The sequence below is a fragment of the Paramormyrops kingsleyae genome, chromosome 1 (assembly GCF_048594095.1).
Source record: "Paramormyrops kingsleyae isolate MSU_618 chromosome 1, PKINGS_0.4, whole genome shotgun sequence".
Taxonomy (NCBI): domain Eukaryota; kingdom Metazoa; phylum Chordata; class Actinopteri; order Osteoglossiformes; family Mormyridae; genus Paramormyrops; species Paramormyrops kingsleyae.
The window spans coordinates 38,768,339-38,777,659 of record NC_132797.1 but is presented as its reverse complement, the minus strand read 5'-3'; positions in this window follow the sequence as shown (position 1 = coordinate 38,777,659).

The window sequence follows — 9,321 nt, the reverse complement described above, 5'->3', positions numbered from 1 at the left end:
AGTCTGAGAGACAGGGTAGCACATGCCATCTACAATACATGGATCAAATAATAATTTCTCTTAGAGGAAAACCTGTTTATTTGTGATAAGAGAAAAACGGAATGAAAGGGTCACACAAATCTAAGAGGGACAAAAAAGGCATATTTCTTAAACCATTGTGAAAGGATGAGCCTCTCTAGTAGAAAGTCTCTACAATAGTACAGCCATTTATGACTTACAACATGGTTTCAGTATACTGCCAAATTAAAGTCTCCTCAAGGTTTTTCTGCAGTCTAAACTGCATTATATTCCTGCTTCTGTCAGCATAGGTAGCTGTTAATCTATTTTTGCAATATTAATTGTAAAATGCATTTTTACCAGAAAATTATTTACTGTCAGGGCTGAAAACAGTGATGAACAGATTTATCAAAATGTATGAGGAATTGGCTGACTGCTGAAATGTGACATGCTGGCATTTGGGGAATAGTTTCTGTGTGGGTGGCACATATGAAGCCTGTCCTCAAGAAATCCCTACTGAAGCTTCACAGTTCCAGGTGGTGTTCCTTAGCTGCTCAGCTGCCTAGCCACCAAAAGCTTAGATCTTACAGGCAGAAACAGCCCACATACTCCAGCAGGGAAAAGGAACAGCAACAGAACATCATGTGTGCACATTCCAGTATCCTCACCTGGTCTGTATGTAAGCAGATCCGATTCTTAGTTATAAATAGTGAAGGCTGGGCCTGTTCTGGCTCTCAGCTTTGCTATTCTGTGTTTCACTGAGCAGTGTGAACCCTAGCATGTAAGACTGTGACCTAAAATATAAAAAAATGTGAGAGTGGAATAAAATTATCAGCCAGCAGAGTTTTCTCAGCACCAAGATAAAATTTCCTGTGATGTTCAAAGATCATTAACACAGCCATACCAATGTTCACTCCAATACTGATGAAGAATCACCTCTAATGTCGAGACCAAGTACACGTTAAGAAGTTTACAGAACTACAATCTGTATCTAGCTACTTTATGCTCCAAATTCATTTAGTGAGAGATTACAGGTGCATCATTGCACCTAAATAGCATCTTATCATCCATTTGTATGCAAAGTGAAGAAAAGGGTTCAGGCTCAGTTAGATCCTTTCTCACTGCCAGGCACCATCTCTTCCCACCACTGTGCATAAAAAACAATTAATCTCTTGAGTAGTGCAGTACCTTAGAGTTTCCACGGAGCTGAAAAAAAACTACTCCTATTCGAACCAGATTATTGTTACTGTTACGATCGCGGGCAAGCGAGCAGGAAAGCAGGCGATCGGAGCCAGGAAGTCAGGTACAAACGGGGATTTATTAGGGCAACAGGACCGGGGGAGCACGACAGGCAACATCAATGGTGAGTCTGGTGAAGCCAGACTCAGACGAAGACTAAATACACAAGACATGCCACGGAGAACGAGCCACAGGTGAGAACAATCAGGGCGAAAACAGGAGGTAGTGAGGTGGGCGTGGCACACATCGGGAGTGGACGGAGCGGGGCGTGACATCACCCCCCCCCAAAGGCGCGCACACCGGGCGCGCCCGGGAGGAGGCGACGGACGGGACGAGGGAACAGGACCTGAAAGACAAGAACAAAACCCTCAACAAGACCAGGGAAACACAACCGAGAGACAAAACAGAAAGAGGGACGAGAAGAAGGACAGGACCTGACAGAGGACGGGGAAAACAGACAGACCGAGAGAAGAAGGAGACACAACGGGGACACCCACAGGTGACACGAAGGGGCCAGGGGTGCACTGAGGAGGAACAAAGGGACGAGGAACAGAAACAGGCGGGACCAAAGGAAAGGGAGGAGGAAGCAGGGGAGCCCGAGGGAGCCCAGGCAGGCGACGGGCAGCGGCCGGAGGGGCCGCAGGCGAGAGGAAGGGGGGAGCAGGAGGGGACCACCCAGGGGCCAAGGGAACGGGACAAGGGAGTGACGGAGGGGACCTGGAGGGAGCAGGAGGGAACACCGGTGCAGGCAGGCAAAAGGGGGAAGCCGCGGCAGGCGGAGGCGCAGCCGGAGTCGGCGAAGGCGCCGTCCGACGCGCAGCCGGAGCAGGGGGGCCCAGAGGCGGCCGACAAGGACCCGGAGGCGGGACCGAGGACCGGCACCGAGGATCCAGGGTGGGACCCGGAGGGGACCGCCGACCCCGAGCCAGAGGACCCGCAGGCAGCCACCTAGCCACCGCCAGGGGCCGAACGGGCGAGCCAGGGGGCAGGGCGGGTGGGACCCGGGCCCTACGCCTATGTCCCCGTCCCTTGCTGGATACGGAGAGGCGGGGTCCTGGGGGGCGTCGGCCTTGCCGGGGTAAGGGCGAGGGAGTCAGAGCCTCCCTGGGGCCAACAGGCGTGGCCGTAGGCGGGGCAGCCAGGGCCGCGGGCAGGACGGGAGAGGCGGCCTCGGACGGGGCCGCGGGCAGGACGGGAGAGGCGGCCTCGGACGGGGCCGCGGGCAGGACGGGAGAGGCGGCCTCGGACGGGGCTGCGGGCATGTGGCCAGCAGGGGGCGCCTCGGCGGGCACCTCAGGCAGAGCGGAGGCAGCTGCAGGCGTGCGACCCGCAGGGGCCGCCTGGGCAGGCGCCTCTGGCGTACGGTCAGCAGGGGGCGCCTCAGCGGGCACCTCTTCCACCAGCCGACGGGCTACGGGATCCGGGTGGTGATCCAGCAGGTTTGTCCAGCCGATCACCTCGTTCTCCATAGGGAGGACCTCCCCAGTAGCGCTGAGCTTGTTTAGGAGACTCACCATTCTGTTACGATCGCGGGCAAGCGAGCAGGAAAGCAGGCGATCGGAGCCAGGAAGTCAGGTACAAACGGGGATTTATTAGGGCAACAGGACCGGGGGAGCACGACAGGCAACATCAATGGTGAGTCTGGTGAAGCCAGACTCAGACGAAGACTAAATACACAAGACATGCCACGGAGAACGAGCCACAGGTGAGAACAATCAGGGCGAAAACAGGAGGTAGTGAGGTGGGCGTGGCACACATCGGGAGTGGACGGAGCGGGGCGTGACAGTTACCTTGGGAGGTTCAGTATGTATTTCGTAAAGTGATTTGACTGGCTGACTCAGACTGGATAAGAAACATGTATTTCCCCAAACTACTAGGGATAGAAGACATAAAAACAATGTTGTCCGGCTGTTAATGTCAGTTAGAAAGCAAATGACAACAGAATTTTCATTTTTGGGTGACCTGCCACTTTAACTTACTAATCAAACACAATAACAACTGAACTTTTATTCCCTCCCAAATATGCAGTATCTTGCGAGCTGGTAGATTCGGTAGCGTTATACTGCTCTGCAGCTACTGAGAACCTTGATGAAGTAGGTATCGGTTGTTTGACATTTATGTAGAAAACTCAGTACCCATTGTTTTCAGGGTTTACCCTCTTTTCAGCAGGTAAATGCTGTTTCCCCTTACAAAATAGAAGTGTGTCTTTACAGATATGATCTTCTTAACAAGATGACAATTCAGACTGTGCTACTATTACCAAAAGAGGTCAGTGTTCACTGAAATGCAGAAGATTATTCACTCCTAAATTTTTACACTGGAGGCTTGTAATAATTACAGACATGGCAGATTCAGATTGGATAAAAATCATGGACCTCGCATCCCCAGGTAAAACTAATTCAAATAGGACTTTTAATATATTTACACATTACAGTACATGGAGAGCAGTCACACATTATTCGCAGACAGAGGCACATTCAGAACTGTTTTATTTTTATTTCCAAACTTAGCTAAAGTAGGCACCTAATTACAAGCCATTACCGTTTAACATTAACCATATTGATTGATCACACTATGCTTAATATCTTTTGGTTCATTTTCTAGTAGTTAGCCTGTTTGAAACCACTAATGATTATGAGTGACGTAAAATGATGTAAATTTTATGTAAAATGTTATGTAAAATAAATGTTCCCTAAATCTTGTTTGGAAGGTAAACTTTCCAATGCTTTAAACGTTTTCTTAGCCATTACTGCTGAAGAATGAATTGATGTTTGAAGATCATGCTCATTTTAAAATAATCTTGATGATTAATATATAAAAAAAGAATCTGTGAATCAAGTGTCGATAGATGTTGATGCAATCACAAGCAAAATTATGCACTAAAATCCTCACAAACATGCTGCTGCAGCAGAGACACATTAACATACCCTTAGGCCCTTCGGCTATTTGAATTGTCAGGAGCCCCCTAATATTTTCTACAGTGGTGTAGTTGTGTACCAGGGAAGGGGGGGCTGGATTGACAATCAAAATTACTAAGCGAGGGGGGGTATCCCCGGTGATAAGGGGGATGGTTCCTAGACGATAATAATTGGTCAAGTAGGGGTGGTCAAGTTGGTTTAATTTTATTTTCCAATATGGGACAGATGTCAAATCCAGGTTTAAAATTAAATTAAATAAGGCTGGTTGAAACCAATTGTTAGCAGAGGCCTCTGGGCTTCAGCTTGGGTAAGCCCATGCATTGAACTGCCCCTGTTCAGGACTCATGTTTTCATCCACCTTACATACAATGCCTTTACTCCCTTGTAGGACCAGGCTAAGGTGGTCAGGGTGGAAAGTATTGAAACCAAATTTTCCATGTCTGCAGCACCTGTTCTCTGTTCATTTCTAAAAAATTCCAACTTTGTAGTGGATTGGATGAACATAGAGTACAGCCACAACCTGTAGATAAGTTTTAACAGCGCTACAGGGACATCAAGTTCAAGTTACAATGAGACTGAAGAAGTATCTGCTATCCAGCAACTCCTAAAACCACAACATTAAGAAACTTGCTTGTACTTCAAAACTTGTCTATATTTCATCTTGAAGAGACCAAGATAACATGGCCATGTGAAGATATCCACAAACGCTACACATCAGCACTGACCAGAGCAAACAAAAGTTCTCGTAGAGCAATACATCATATTTGTGACAGTCACTTAGGGTTGTGTGTTTGCTAACACTAAAACTGTAGACTATGGAGTGCTCAGAGATGGTGTTTGAAGATGTTTTGTAGCTCCATGTCTTACTCCAGTGTTTTCTGTTACTTGCATATTTTTTGTACTGAGCATCTATTAATGTGCACTATATTGTGCACATGCTCTGCTTTCACAGTGAAGTGAATTAGCTAATTTCCTAAAGTTCAGGGATGTCTTATTACTGTCATGGGTTTAAATGTCTTTGTCTCGTTTTGTTTACTTTTCTTTTTTAATTACGCAAGTATAAAAATTTCAGTATGTTTAGAAATGATGGCATGTTTGCAAAGGAGCTTGTCATGCTTGTGAATGGCACACAATGCGTCCTGCTAATTGCATCTTCTGTGTTCTCCGTGGGACATTCCAGTCAATCAGCTACTATTCATCATGGCTTGTTTGCAGCATTATTGCCACAGAGCTCTTCCCAAGGCCAGAGGATGCTGCAGTTCTGGAACTATTACTTGAAAGTACAAGCATTCTGTTCATGTCTCTGGTTAACTCAGGCTCACCCACAGCAGAGAGGGATGCATCCCTGATTTCTGAGCCAAGGCACAGGAACAAGTGGGGAAAGTGGCCTGCTCCAACCCCCATACCCATGTTTAATCCCATTGGCCTTGGGTCCATCATGCAGCAGGCAGCTCCACTTTCATCAACAGTGCCTGGTTGTCTCTTTTTTTGATCTCCATCTCCTGTTCTATATGAAAGGTCCACTGACCAACCCACCATTAGCTCTGCCCCTTTCATCTGCTGAGAGTGCATCAAAGCCAGCTTGTTGAGGCCGTAACTGCTACATTGAAAAATGGCACTTAACAAAAAAAAAAATTGCTTAACAGATGGCTGAATAGATGTAATAAAGAGTTCTGCTGGTAGCCTTTTCAAGACTGCGTAGTGATGCATAATTCGTTTATAAAATGACTGCATTATGTCCAAATGGTTTTGAATGTTTAAGAAATGTTGACGATTTCCTTCTATGTAGTATTTCACCTCAGTTCAGTGTGTCTTTTTAAAATATATTTTTAAAGTTCTAAATTGTGGTCATAGACCTTTAAATGTCACACAGCTCCAAAAGTATCTTATTTTACATCAGTAAATACTGACCTCCATTAATTGAGACTGATGACTATAGCAGAAGTGGGCTTACTAGAAGATTCTCTTTTGACCCCCCTCGCCCCCATAGCCACGCCTTTTTCCATTATTCCTGCATCCTCAGGTAAGTTCCAGGTTTTCCCATGAACCTGAACAGGATAAGCAGTTAGAAAATGGATGTGTTGATGGGGAAAGGATGGATGGATGGATGGGTGGATGGATGGATTTCTACAATGCCCACCAGAGGAGAAAAAAGATTTATGAAGCACCCACATTTTTGGATACTACCTTGGTCTACAAATTAGCACTTTAATTGAAAATGAATATTGCATCTTTTGTGTTAACCCATCCTATTTCTTTTTAAAATGCAGAATCACTCTACTGTGAATCTTTAACATTTTCATACAACTGTGATTTACTAAGAAAGTTGTTATGGTAACAAGAAACCCTTGGACATTTGGCAGTTATGGGTTCATAATGGATCCTTATGCAGTTCGGCTGTGACACATTGTCACATTTATGTCACATTCTTGTGAATTCCTAAAAATGGAAAAAACAGTCATCTCCACAAAAAAGTTGAGAAATTTACATTCTGAGCATTTCAGCACGTTAAGGAATGTTGTCAATAAGGTAGTTTGTGATACATGTACCATACATAGGCCAATGTGACTTTCAGGGAACAGCAATTGTTACTTAAAACTGAAATCTTACTTTTTTGGTAATGTCAACTTACCTTTCAAAAATAAAAACAAGAGAATATTTAGTCAAATATTGCTCCTACTTCCTATTTTAGTGCATTTAAACTATGTTTTACAGTTATAAAACTGCTTTTCATTTCAAATATAAAATAATTACATAAAGATATATAGTGGAGATCATTAAAAAGTTACAATTACAATTCTGAATGTGACATTTCAAGTCAATAAGTAACATTTTTATTGAGAAACAACAAGAGTTTATTTCGGCTAACAAAACATGATCTCTTTTGATTTGGATGATCAATGCTATTCAAAAAAAAAAACACAGTCAATTAATACTGATCCCAAGGCTGGAGAACACCCTAGGCAGAATGCTTGCTCTTACAATTATATTAATATAAACACATGTTAAAAATATTCTGACAGACTCACAGAAATGTTGATATAAGAAATATCATAAAAAAATATTCAGCAAAATCAGTGACTATTTTGCTTTAAATTTTCTTTTTATGACAAATTATTTTAAAATTCTACTTTCACAAGTTCAACTGATTGAACTGAAATTTCTCATCAAGGTTAAAGTAGACCATCCATCTGTTTCCTGTACCTCCTCATCCTATGTAGGGATGCAGGGGTCTGGAGCCTATCCCAGAAGATATGGGCACAAAGCAGGGAATAACCTTGGGTGGAGTGCCAGCCCATCACAGGGCACATACACCATTAACACACACATGCATACCTGTTGACAATTTGGAAACTGTGGTAGCATGTTTTTGGACTGCGTGGAGAAACTGCAGAGGAAAGCAAATGATGACATGGGGTAAACATGCAAACTTCACACACATGGAGTCAAGCCAGAGATTCGAGCCCCAGTCACAGATGTGTGCTGCAACAGTGCTAACCTCTGCACCACGGTGCCACCCTTATAATACTATTACTAGCCCCCATTTATATAAAGCTTATTAAATTTGTACAAACACACAGAGAGATGGATCTAGTAACATGCCCACATACTCCACAGAAAACTTTACCAGCCAAACAAAGGTCTTTTTATTTAAACACAGATCAACTGTTCCATTGTAGACTAGGACAGTTTACTGGAGTACCAAGTCAATGCTGTAGTCTCCCAATCATATGTGTATACCATATTAGATGTTATAAGGTAATAGCTAGATTGTCCAATTTTGGTGAGCCTGTACTCACTGTAGCTTCAGTTTCCCGTTCGTAGCTAACAGGAGTGGCACCTGGCGTGGTTTTCTGCTGCTATAATCCATTTGCTTCAGGTTTCAAGATGTTGTGCATTCAAGGAACTCTTTTACATACCTTGGTTGTGGTTATTTGAGTTACTGTTGCTTTTCTATCTGCTTGAACCAGTCTGTCCATTCTTCTGTGACCTCCGCTATCAACGATGCATTTTCACACAGAGAACCACCACTTACTGGATGTTTTCTTCTTTTCAGCCCATTCTCTGTAAACCCAAGAGATAGTTGTTCATGAAAATCCCAATAGATCAGCCCGTTTCTGACAAACTCATCCCAGCCCATCTGGCACCGACAGCCATACCACATTCAAAGTCACATAAATAACCTTTTTCCCCATTTTGGTGTTTGATGACCATTAACTGAAGCTCCAGACCTGGTCAGATGAGTCGCATTTAGACATTCAGATGGTAGGGTCAGAATTTGGTGTAAACAACATGAAAGGATCCACCCTGCCTCATATAATCAATTCAGGCTAGTGATGGTGGTGTAATGGTGTGGGGGATATATACACTCTGGCCCCCTACCTGTGTATTGTTGCTGACCATGTCCATCCCTTTATGACCACAGTAAACCCAGCTTCTAATAGTTACTTCCAGCAGGTTAATGTGCCATGTCACAAAGCTTATATCATCTCAGACTGGTTTCTTGAACATGACGATGAGTTCAGTGTCGTCAAATGTCCTATACAGTCACTAGATCTCAATCCAATACAGCACTTATGGGATGTAATGTGTGATTCGCATCATGAAGGTGCAGCAACTTTATGATGCTTTCATGTCAACATTGACCAAAGTCTCACTGAATCTATGGCATGAAGAATTAAGGCAGCTCTTAACGGGGTTCCAACCTGGCATTAGCAAGGTGTACCTAATAAAGTGGCCGGTGTGTGTGTTTATGTATATTGTATATGCCATGATGTGACAGTTGGTATGCATAGAAATTATGCTACCTATAATCTGTACATACTGGACTTCAAATCAGTTTTACAATACAATATATATTACAATATGTGTCAATCAATTACATTTTTAACAAAAAACTTTCCACAAATTTCATAATGTAATGACTTGCACAGAATGTAATAATTTCTTATTACAATATTGGCAGATTATTACATAATGAGTTTTTATTACATTATTTTATTACATTATGTGTAGTTATTACAATGTGCACAGTTATTACATTGACCTGGGGATCAAGCAGGGAGAGATCTGCAAACCTACAGCTATAACCTTAACTCTGGCATTGCAGGGACTGTTGACTGGCCTAGCACAGCTTCAGCTGGAAGTTTATCTCTCCACAGATAAC